General features: G+C 36.0%; 1 protein-coding gene across 1 annotated transcript in view; it reads left to right on the forward strand.

Moving 5' to 3' along the window:
* Ttc27 (tetratricopeptide repeat domain 27) overlaps nt 1-13,281 on the forward strand; it is a 167,829-nt gene that overhangs the window by 143,617 nt on the left and 10,931 nt on the right. The gene's annotated exons all lie outside the window — the stretch shown is intronic.

Raw genomic sequence — 13,281 nt, forward strand, 5'->3', positions numbered from 1 at the left:
TACCCACTTGGAGGAGCTATATTAACCCCTTCAAATACTTTTCTTTCTTTTCCTTGTACTTTCTAAATATTTCATATTGAGAACATCCATTACAGAAAGAAGGCACTTGAATTTTACAGTGTGAAGGTGGCTTAAAAAGTGAAGAGTGGCACAGCAGAGTTTTTAGCAAATGAGCTTGCACTGTGCCCCAGCATTCTAGCACTTGTCCTGTTTACATGGCTGCAGTTCTCCTTGGAGACATTCATTCTTCTTCACACCTCACCCCATGGCACAGGGCGCTGATATGGCCCAAAGCAAATGAGAGGACTGAGGATGCTATTTATCTTTTTTATACTTAAATGGTTTCTAAAAAAGATCTTTCTTTGGTAAGAATGCTTTCTGAATTCTGTCCTAAAAAAACAAGATAAACTTGAAGTTAATTCTGTTTTCTTTCACATATAAAAAATACAACACTTCTCATTTAGACAGAGCTGCTAACAGAGCACGAGAGAACCTTGGTGCTGCCCTCCAGGGCTGGGCTAGGCTAGCCTGCACACCTCATCAGGAGGACAATGTGCCGCTCCTTCCTTCTTGACATGAGCAGACACAGGTCTCCGTGCCTTGAGTTTGCTCTTCTCTCCCATTGGTGTCTGTGCTGCTGCTTGGCTATGTCAGCGCCTCCTTAACTGGCCTCATTGATCAGCTTCTGTCAGGTGCCTCCAGTTTCAAATCCCTCTGCTTGTCTTACTGATTCTAGTGGGGTTTCCCCTCTTAATCTGTACTTTAGCTGACAGTAATCCTTCATATCTGCTAAGGATTAGTAACCATGGGCTCACCAGATTGGCGTTTTGGATCCTGAGAAAATCCCAATCATCCATTCATGCTTGGCATCAATATAAGTTAGTTTTATGTAAAGAACCCAAATGGCTAGGTCTAGGCCCTCACCACCAGAAGAGATAAACTTGTGTTTGTTCTGGTATGTAAGCATCAGAGGAAAGGGCTTTTCTGGTTCTCTGCCACTTATTCTTTCCTGCTTTCCAAGGCACGTAAAGCATTCAAAGTGGGACATGATAAAGTAATAAAAACTAACATTTACCAAGAGCTCCCTATGTGTCAGACACTATTCTAAGAGCTTGACTTGTAGTAGCTCATTTAATTCTCACCACAGCTGCATGGGATAGTTGTACTGTCAATAAGCGGTATCTGACTCTGGAATGTACATGCTCCCTGCCCCCATTAATTTCCATATTTTAAGGGAACTAATGATACCAGTCAGAAAAACCATTCAGAGATTGTTTTGAGAGTTATAAAGACACCAAGATAATGCTTTGTAATTGACTGCTCTATTAAGTACACTAAATCTTGCTAACTCATATCTGAGAGTCTTATAAATGTATTTGAAACAAAGGCATGGAAATATAAAACAATTGCTTTATTGAAGGTGATTTAGAATAAAATAGACACCTTCTGGATCATTCCAGTCCCTTGCAATTGCAATAGTTGAAAAGGAATTAGAGAATTTTATTTATATTTCCTTTTTCCTATCCCCTACAGCTTAGGAATGTCATTCATTCTTGGGATGAAAAATTTCTTATGAATGTTTAGGTAATACTTCTGTATTTGAATATCTGTAAACATATAGGAGAAGTAATGTTTAGAATAATCTTATTGTTAGTCACAATAGTAGACACCAATGGAGACAATTCTGGCAAAATAACCTGAGAATAGTTGATTCTAAAACTTTCAGTTGTAGATTTGGCCTGTTGTATACCAAGTTCAATTCATTGTAATTATACCACTTGCTTAGAAATCTTTCAGCAACCCTACCTAAGAAAAAACAAACAGACCCAAAGTTCATGGAAATGTATTTTAGCATTTTTCAGAAGAGTGAAGCAAAACAAAACAAAGCACCAAACTTTCCCCAGCATGAATTGAGGTGCTTTGACTTTTACCTGAAATGGATTTTTCAGACATATATTGCTGATCATCTTCATAGCTTCTCACCCCTTTAATCATAGGGAACTTTCAACTCTAGCAAAATATGTTCTGATTCCCATTTAATTTTTTCTAATCTTATTCCTGTCTTACTACAATAATTATTTTATATCACTCTAAACCTAAGTGAAAATTGAGTTGTTTTATAGATAAAATTATTAGGGTTTTGTTTAAATTCATGACAAGGTAATGTTTTAATTTCTTTTTCCTCCAATTCTTCCTTTGTTCCTTTGTTTCAGAATATGAAACAAACTTTCTTTTGTACTTTACCATTTCATCTGAGCATGAATATTTTGATGAGCTTGAAATTAGTTTTTATCAAAGTTAAGTACTTTTGGAAACAATCAAGGGCAGCCTTTAGATTCTTGAGACTTCCCTCCTACATCCCCACTCCACACACAGGGACCAGGAGTTGTTCCTGTTCTGGGAAATGTTGCACATAAACAGAGCACTTAGAGAAGCATAACATGCCGTTGTAAAGGTTATGTTAGATGTTATATAAATTCACATTTGGATTTATTGGGGAAATGTTACCGAGAGCATAACCATGGACTTACTCAGGTCAAACTCTCATCTTCAGCACCAAGATAATAAAGACTGATAAAGTCACCAAGATAATGTTTTCAGGTATTCAAATAGGGAGATAGTCATGGTGAGATAATTTGTCTGTTTATATTGTGTGCAAGCCCTGTCAGTGGCTCCCTGTAGGGTTTTGGTGAATTTTTGTTTATTTGGTGCTAGGGATTGAACCACATTTAACCACTGAGCCAAAGTTGCTTCGGACCTCGCTAAGCTGCTGAGGCTGGTTTCAAACTTGAAATTCTCCTGTCTCAGCCTCCCAAGTCACTGGAATTATAGGCATGCACCCCTGTGTCTGATTCAGTAGCTCCCTTTAGAAGCAATGTAGAATTCTGCTGTCACTATGCAGTTTCTGGTGGGTGTGGGTGGAATCACTCTATAGTGGTTAGGTCGTCATTGATAGAAAGTCAAAATGGCTAGTGATAGGTTTATCCAGCTTTGTGGCATACTCTGACAACTTGTCTCATACTCTGACAACTAGTCTCAGTGTGCAAGAGACAGTTGATAGATTGCCTGGAATATTTTTATCTCGGGGAAAAAAAATTGTACTTAATCTGACTCTATGTGTTTGGCAACAGTTGTCTTTCAAAAAATCTCTGATATTTTCACGTTTGACACTAACTGTCCTCATTCTATTTTAGTTTGGTTCAAAAGTCTTTTTATCTGTTTTTTTTTTCTATTTTTTATAGATACTGATTATAATGATGTTAATTCTTTTTTATTGTAAGTTTATGAGAATATGTAAATTTACACCCATTTTAATATAGACACAGAGTAAATTAGCCTCAGATCATTCTGGGATTTTTCCTCCTCCAGTGTTTGTAATAAAGGAATACCATTTTTGTTTCTTCTATGTCCTAATCTTTTTTAAAAATATATTTATTTTTTAGTTATAGGTGGACACAATATCTTTATTTTATTTTCATGTGGTGCTTAGGATCAAACCCAGTGCCTCTCGCATGCTAGATGAGCGCTTTACCTCTGAGCCATAACCCCAGCCCATAATCTTTTTTTTTTTTTTTAAGAGAAGGAACCTAGAGAAGGAAGGGAATACCTTCAATATAGTTCTGACATTTATTTTTTCCTTTTTCTTTTTTATTTCTTATAGATTCTTTTCAGTGAAAACATTAGGAGTCATTTTGACATAATGGTAAAAGTAGGGAATATAATTTGTTTTAATTCAATCCCAGTACTTTCCCTTTCCCTTCCCTCCTCCTTTCCCTGGTTCCATTCGCTCCACTCTGTATGCTAATTTTGACTGTGAAGTAGGTTGGTAAAATCAGGAATGCTTTTGTATAATCATGCCTTTAAAATATTCATATTCTAGATTATACATACTTTTAATTATCATAAAACTGATTTTCATAATCATGCATAATTAGCCCTTGTTCAGTTTTCCAGGAATATCCTGTATACATCCTTGTGTGTGTCCCTGCTTCTTTCTCAGTTTAAATGCTAATGTTGATTTGTTTAGTTTTTTCCTTTTTCTTTTCTTCTTGATAAGCTGGTAATCATTTTAGAAAAAATAATTTCAGTATTATATTCTTGACACCTAATTTGCTGTTTGTATATGGGAATTAACATACATTGAGTGCTTACTATTGTCTTGCCACTTACAGTGGATTATCTTTTATAGATCATAGTATTTGAGGTATATACAAAATATTCCTCAATTAACAGTTGATTAATGTGAGGCCCAGAGAGCTTATATAACTTGATCAGTCACGTAGCTGGTAGGAACTGAAGATAGAAATCACACGTAAGCATGCCTGATATTTATCTTTGTCTCCATACCTTAAGTTTGTGGGAAGATTTATGTTAAAACACATTTCTCCATCATATTAAAGTGCATGTGAACAGTACATAAGATTATATTAATTGAGGTTTAACTTATGTCTAATAAAACACAATATATTTTTAATGTTAACTTGATGTTGCTTAACTATTATATATCCTTTTATATAACCATAATTTCCATTTTTCATCACCACAGAAAATTTTCTTACGTCCTTTCCATTCAAATGAACCACAACTCCTTTCCCCTAGGCAGCTACTTTCTGATTTCTGACATCACAATTTAGTTTTTCTTTTTCTTTTATATCATATAAATAGAATTATACAATATATAGTTTTACATATTGTAGTGTTCCTTTGTGTGGATTTCTATTTGATATTTTCTCTGGAGGCAAGGCGGTATTGATGTTCAGTGGGGCAGGTTGTCAGTCAAATTAAAGTGGAGCAGTTGATGGCTGAGTATTACCTGAAAGGAAAGAGGGAAGGGAACAGATATATTTTATACAAATTATAGCTTTGGAAAAATAAAAGTATTATTTTCATTTTACTGCTGAGGTATCTGTGGCTTAGCAAGGTGAACTAATAAGTCTGCTATCCTGCTATCTTATGCTTAACAAATAGTAACACCAAACCAAGACCTGTTTAACCAAAAGCCATTTGCACTCTTAAGTTTTTTCATTTGTTTGTTTAAGTGAGGTTTGGAGAAGCCAAGGGTTAGGGTTATCAGACCAGGAAACAGAGCAACTCACTTAGCTCCAAGTAGAGCAGAGAATTAGCCAAGCAGGGGAGATGGGAAATTGCTTCATTCCTGGCCTGGAGCCCTTCTGGAAGTTTTTGTAATAGGACCTAATGCAATCTTATTCCTTCCTGCTATGAGGACCTCCAGGATTCAAAGGGCTAACACTTTGTGCGTTAGGCCAACATTTTGATGAAACTTGGCTAAGGATGTTAAGGTTAGTGTTGGGGAAGGGGACAGTTAGACTTTTCCCTTTGTGGAGATTTTCCAGCATTTATATTAGAATTGCATCACCCCCCCCACCATGGGGGGGCAGTTCTGGAGATCAAACGCTTTCTATCTCTTTTTAGTTTTATTTTGAGATAGACTGTCACTGAGTTGTGGAGGCTGGCCTCAAACTTGTGATCCTTCTGCCTCAGCCTCCTCAGCAGCTGAGATTATAGGTGTGCACAAGTACACTTGGTCACTCTTCTGTATGAGAAGCCTTTAATTCTCTTCAGGGGTCAGTGTTGGTTCCTCACAGTCATTCTCTGCTTGCTGTATTTCCTAAGCATGGTCTGTGATGGATGTAAGAAATAGATTTAGTTTAGGGAATGAAACAAAAGCTCTGTGTAAATGAATTATAAATGTGGGTAAGGGGTTTATAAGTCATTACATGGGCTCACTGATATAGCATTTCTAGGGTAGGATCTGAGAGAGTACAAGGCTGTTTATATTGATTAAGAGGAATTTTTTCACGTGTCATATTAAGGAATCCCTAATAAGATTACTAGCAGATTTCTCAACAGAAAACTTTGGTGGCCAGAAAAACATGCACGCACGCGCACACACACACACACACACACACACACACACACACACACGTCAACTGAGAACTCTGTATCTGATAAAACTTTCCTTCAAAAATGAGGGAGAAATTAGGGCATTCCCAGATAAACAAAATCCAAGAGAGTTCATTAGAATTAATCCTGACCTGCAAAAAAAATGTTCAAGGGAGTCCTGTGCTTTGGGTAAAATGAAAGAACACTAGACAGTAACTCAAAGCCATATAAAGGAATATGGATCTCAATAAAGGTAAATACATGAACAATTACAAAAGCTAGTATTATTGCAGTAGTAGTTTGTAACTCTTTGGTTTAAAGACTACCACACTTACAATACACTTACTAGTTTAAAAGTTAGTATTATTGTAACTTTAATTTGTAACTCCACAGTTTGTTTTCTACATAACTTAAAAAATTAATGCATTAAGAAATTTAGTTTATGTTTTAGGTCATGCAGTGTCTAAAGGCGTAATTTTGTGATGACTAATAGGGATGAGTATAGAGGGAGCAGAGGCTTTGTATGTTATTGAATTTTATAATAGACGTATCTAGAACACTCTACCCAACAACAATAGCATACTTTTTTTTTTCAAGTGCATGTGGAGCATTTTCAAGGACAGACCATATGTTAAGCCTCAAATTATCTCAACAGATTTAGAAAGATAGACATAATACAAATTATCTTCTCTGACTACCCCAGGATGAAGTTAGAAATCAGTAACGGAAGTAAAACTAGAAAATTAACAAAATTGTACAAATTAAGTAATGCACTCTTAAATAATCAATGGATTAAAGAAGAAATTATAAAAGCAAATAGAACACACTTAGAGACAAATGAAGAAACACAACATACCAAAATGTAGGACATAGCAAAAGCATTGCTAAGGGGGGAGTGTAGACCTCTACATAATTATTAAAACAAAGGAAAGATTTCAAGTCAACAACATAACTTTACAACGAAAGAAACTAGAAAAAGAAGAACAGACTCAACCCAAAGCTAGCAGAAGGAAGGAAATAGTAAGGATTAGAGCAGAGATACATGAAATAGAGAATAGAAAAACAATAGAGAAAAATGTATGAAACTAAAAGTTGGTTCTTTGAAAAGATAACAAAATTGACAAACCTTTAGATAGATGAATTAAATAAACAGAAGATTCGAATTACTGAAGACAAATGAAAACAGGGCCATTATCCATGACTGTACAGAAACAGAAAGGATTACAATAGTATTATGAGCAATTGTTTGCCAACAAAAAACCTGGATGAAATGGACAAATTCCTAGAAACGCAAAGCCTACCAAGGCTAAATCACAAAGAAGTAGAAAATTTGGATAGATTTATGGCTAGTAAAGAGATTGAATCAATAATCAAAAATGTCCCAACAAAGAAAAGTCCTGGATCTGATGGCTTCATTGGTAAATTTTATCAAAATTTTTCCAAAAAATTGAGGAGAAAGGAGCACTTCCTAACTTGTTCTGTGAAACCAGCATTACTGATATCAGAACTAGACAAAGGTACTACAAGAAGGAAAAATCACACATCAAAATCTCTTATGAACATTAATATAAAAATCCCCAACAAAATATTAGAAGATTGATATTAAAATAAAAAAAATATTATATGTCATAACTAGTTAGTATTTTTTCTCATAATGTGGGGATGGTTCAACATAAGAAAATCAATTAATGTAATACACCATATTAACAGAACAAAGGGGAAAAACCCATATGATCATCTCAATGCAGAAAAAGCATTTGACAAAATTCAGTATCCTTTCCTAATACAAATATCCAATAGAATAGAAGGAAAATACCTCAACATAATAAAACCACCTGTGGAAAAACAATAACGATCATCATCATACTCAATGGTTAAAGACTGAAAGCTTTTTATCTAAGATCAAGGATGCTTGCTTTCAGTTTAATTCAGCACAATATTGGGAGTTTTAGCTGGAGCAGTTGAATAAGAAAAGCAAACAAAAGGCATCCAGATTGGAAAAGAAGAAATAAAATTATCTCTGTTAGTATATGATATGATCTTATATGCAAATAATTTAAAGATTCACCAAAAGTGGTAGAACTAATAAAATTACTTCAACAAAGTAAAAAATCAACAACAAAAATCAGTGGTATTGGGGCCGGGGCTGTAGCTCAGTGGCAGAGTGCTTGCCTTGAATGTGTGAGGCCCTGCATTTGATCCTCAGCACCATGTAAAAATAAACAAATAAAATAAAGGCATGCTGTCCATCTACAACTACAAAAATAAAAAATAAAAAAAATCAGTGGTATTTCTACACATTAACAAAAATCAATCTAAAGAGGAAATTATAAAAGCAGTTCCATTTATAATAGCATCATAAAGAACAAAATATGTTAATTGAGGAAGTGAAAGATTTGTACAGTGAAAACGACAAAACATTGCTGAAAGAAATTGAAGTTGATACAAGTAAATGGAAACATACCCTGTTGATGGACTGAAGACTTAATATTGTTAAGATGTCAGTATTACCAAATTGATCTACAGATTTCAGTGCTATCTCTTTCAAAACCCCACTAAAGCTTAACAGTGTGGTACTTGCATGTAGACATGTAGACTGATGGAATTGAGTAGAGAGCCCTGAAATAAGCCTTTGCATCGATGATCAAATCGATGACAAGGGTTCCAGGACCATTCATCAGGGATAGGGCAGTCTTTTCAACAAATCGTTCTGAGAAATCTGAATATCCAAATGCAAAAAATGAAATTGGACCCTCATTAACATCATATACTAAAACTAACTTAAACTGGATCAAAGACCTAAATGTTAAGAGCTAAAAACTAAAACTCTTATAAGGAAACATAGGGCAAAAACTTTGAATTTGACAGTAGTTTCTTGGATCTGACACCAAAGGCCCAGGCAACAGAAGAAAAAACAGACAAATTGGACTTCTTGAAAATTAAAAACCTTTGTGCATCAAAAGATACTGTTAGCAGAACAAAAGGGCAACTTAAAGATTGGGGAAAATTCTTGCTAGTCATATATTTGATAAGAGATTAATATCCAGAATATAGAGAAAATGCCTAAAATTCAACAACAGCAGATCAAACAACCCAATTCACAAATAGGCAAAGAACTTGAATAGACATTTCTCCTAAGAAAATCAACAAGTGAGGGCTGGGGTTGTGGCTCCATGGTGAACGCTTGCCTAGCATCTGTGAGGCCCTGGATTTGATTCTCAGTACCGCATATAAATAAACAAAATAAAGGTCCATTGACAACTAAAAAGTATTAAAAAAAAAAACAAAGAAAGAAAATCAACAAGTGAACAATAAAATAAGCACATGAAAAGACTAACCATTAGGAAAATGCAAATCGAAACTGCATTGAGATACCACATCACACCTAATAGTATGATTACCAAAGAAAGAGACAAACCAACAAAAACCCCAGAAAATAACAAGTGTTGGCAAGGATGTAGAGAACCCTTGTATGGTGTTAGTGGGAATGTAAAGAGGTACAGCCATTGTGAAAAACAGTATGGCTATTCCTCAAAATACTAAAAATAGAATTGTTGTATGGTTTAGCAGTTCCACTTTCAGGTATAAAGCCAATAGGTTTTAAATCAGGGTTTCACCCTGATTTGTACACCCTTGTTCATAGAAGCGTTATTCACAGAAGCTAAAACATGAAAGCAACCTAGTGTTTATTGGTCTACTGGTGGATGAAAAGAGAAGCAAAATGTGGTATATGCATATAATAGTATATTCCAGCCTCAAACAGGAATGAGATTCTGACATGCTACATCATGGATGAACCTGAGGACATTATGCTAAGTAAATAAACTAGAAACCAAAAGACAAACAAGTACTGCTGAATGCTATGGCACACACCTGTAATCCCAGTGGCTCTGGAGGCTGAGGCAGGATGATTATGAGTTCAAAGCCAACCTCAGCAATGGCAAGTTGCTAAACAACTCAGTGAGACCCTGTCTCTAAGTGAAATATAAAATAGGGCTGAGGATTTGGCTCAGTGGTTGAATTCAATCTCTGGTACCCCCCCACCAAAAAAAAAAAAAGGACAAATACTATATGATTCCACTTATATTAGGCACCAAACTAGCAAAAATCAGAAACCCAGAAAGGAAAATGGTGGTTGGGACTGAGGAGAGAAGGAATAGAGTGATTGTTTAACAGGGCAGAGTTTCAGTTTTACAAGATGAAGAGTTATGCAGATGGATGGTGGTGATGACTGCACACATTATGAATGTAGTTAATACCCCGTCCACTTAAAAATGGTTAAAATGGTAAATTATATGTTGTATGTATTTTGCTACAATAAAAAATTGGAAAAAGAAATCTCTGTAAAATCCAGGCCCCCCAAAAAAATATTTAGAATATTTTATGATACACCAAATGAACTCCAAATGGACTAAATATATGCCAGGTTTTTTTTTTTTTTTGATCTCATAGAAAAATTAGGAATAGAAGTGGATAGTTACCAAAGTTCTTGAACTCTGAAGCAGTAGAAGAAAACTGGAAGGAATTTTTATGACCACATTAAAAAAATATGTGACAAAATATATGTAACAAATAAGAAAGGCAAAAAGCTAATAATATCCTTATTATATAGAGTTAACATCTGCTACAGGAATGAAATGGAATTGTATCGAGAATGTAGGAACAGATTCAAGTAGGTGTGAGAATTTAGTACATGATAATGATGGCATTTTAAATCTGTGTGTAAAAATAGAACATTCAATATGTTTTAGAATAGTTGGCCCAAATGTTTGAGATGAAAAGCTAAAGCTCTGCCTCACTCCTTAAACCAAAATGAATTCAGATGGATAAAATATTTAAATTGGAGTTCCTTGAGAAGCAGAATTATGCTGTTGGTAAGAGCACAGGCTCTCAGCTAGACAGTCTAGCCTGGGGGCTTGCATCTCATTTTTGTCCATCACTAACTGTGTGACCCTGAGTGACTGACTTAACCACTTGGTGCCTCAGTTTCATAAAATAGTGTCTGCTCCACAGAATTGTAGATAAGATTAAATGAGTTAATACAAGTGCTATTTAAATGTAGCTGCTTTTGTTGTCATCATCACAGAAAAGGTGAAACCATAAAAACACTAAAAGGAAAGTATAATAGATATTTTTATCAGCTTTGGGGTAGAGGAAATACGTTTTATCAGGACACAAAAGCCATACTTCAATAATGGAGAGAATCAAGAGATTTGATATTTAAAACTTGTACACATGGAGAAATAATGACTTATGATAATGACCAGTGAGTGAGATGCTGGGGATCACCAGCCATAGAAAAGATAGGCTGTGGCAGTGACATTTATTTTATTGTTTCCTGACCTGGAGCCGAAAGATGATTACTGTAAGTAAGCTGAGTGTCTTGGAAAGTCTTAATTTCAATGTTTTTAATGTTTTCTTGGTCTTTTTACTTAAAACTGCTGTATAGATTTCTGAGGGCTGCTGTAATAAATTGACTCCCAACGACAAAAGTTTATTCTCTTCATTCAGTTCTGAAGGCCAAAAATCCATATCAAAGTGTGGACTTGCTTATTTCTCTAAAGAAATAGAGAAATAGTTCACCTAGTTCAGTATGACCTCATCTTAACAAATTATATCTGAGAGACCCTGTTTTCAAATAAAGCCACATTCTAAGGTTCTGACTGGACACAAATTTGGGGGGACACTATTCACCCCACTACAACTTTCATGCTCCCTTTGAGGGAGAAAACAGCTGTAGACATGGCTTAGAGGAGAGTGTAGTTGATAAAGGCAGGGAAATGGATCCAGCACCTTCTAGGAGCTGCTTTGGCTGCAGAAATGCCCCCAGGCAAGGCCACAGAGCCTCAACTAACCAGCTAAGGTCTTGCTTTTAGCAGACCATGTCAGAAGTTTAGACCTCTCAGAGTGACAAGGTGATATTAAGAACAGGGAGGGAGCTGACAGAAAGCTAGTAGAGCTTTTCTAAGACATTCACTTATTCACATGCAGGATTCACTGGGAGACAAGACTGGAATCCCAGACCATGCTCCACGAATTAGGATATGAAGGGCCTGCTCGTAGGCTTTAGGAGATTGTGAAATTACCTGAAATACCATGAAAAAAATTTGTGTATATAGATCAGATAAAAAGTCAACTGGGTCTTTCCTTATATTTACCATGGATTAAAATTTACTTCTGTAAATTGTTATAGTACAAATGGGGAAAATGTCACTGAGTACATTTATCTCTTGTGCTAACCTTTGAAAGTTATCAGTGTTTTCAAACTGCATATAAGTAATTTAGTCACAAAAACCTCACTCTGGCCTGTGTCTCTGCTGCTTCTTGCCTCTGTCTCCAGCTCCTCTCCTTGCATCCTCTTTGGAGACTTTACTGCCACCAATCTACTGCAAGTGCAGCAGTCAAGGTCTCTGTTATCAGGCCCAGAGCACAGTTGTTGGTCCTCAGATTACTCAGTCTGACAGCCTAATTAAGCACCCCTGATCTCTCCTTTCTAGAAAACTTTCTCACTTGACTTTCAGAATTTCTCACTTCCTGCCCCACCAGGTGCTGCTTCCTAACCTCCTTTGCAATTCTTCTCATCTGCCCCTCTTGAGAGTGAGCTTAACCCTCACAATCTTTCCTTCCCATGGATGAGGTGGCCCAGGGGATTTCACCATTCCTTTGGCTTTGGTTCATCCTTCCTGAGGATACATACTTTGAAAACAAGTTAAAAGTCTTCCTCCACCTGACCTACCAACAACAACAATCTTTTTCCCTCTCAAATTGCCAGCACTGCAGCTTTCCATTTTCAGTGTGAGAAAAGCAAAAGCTTTCTCTCTACCACCGTCCCCTCAAGTAGGAGAAAGTAAGGGTATGGGGTATTGGGTCAACCATGAGATCCCAGAAGTAGCAAAGTAGTTCACTAATTTAGTGTGTTTCATTTTTACCTGTTAATAGATATTTTAATAGATCATCCTTTTTAAAACATCTTAGTTCATGAAATGCTTGTAGAATAGAGCTGGGAATATAGCCCAGTGGTAGAGTGCTTGCTAGCAGGTGCGAGGCCCCTGTGTTCAAACCTCAGCACCACCAAAAAAAAAAGAGGAAAAAGAAAGAATGATTACTTGAAACAAGTAGTACATATTTTTTTAAAAAATTTTTTAATATTTATTTTTTAGTTCTCGGCGGACACAACATCTTTGTTTATATGTGGTACTGAGGATCGAACCCGGGCCGCACGCATGCCAGGCGAGCGCGCTACCACTTGAGCCACATCCCCAGCCCAAGTAGTGCATATTCATATTGTTCCCTCTGCATTGTTACTTTCAGATTTAAAATCCACAAATGGGCTTATAATATGAATTTCATTACTTTTAGGCTTAAAACTACACATGT

The sequence above is a fragment of the Callospermophilus lateralis genome, chromosome 14 (genome assembly GCF_048772815.1).
Source record: "Callospermophilus lateralis isolate mCalLat2 chromosome 14, mCalLat2.hap1, whole genome shotgun sequence".
In the NCBI taxonomy this organism is placed as follows: domain Eukaryota; kingdom Metazoa; phylum Chordata; class Mammalia; order Rodentia; family Sciuridae; genus Callospermophilus; species Callospermophilus lateralis.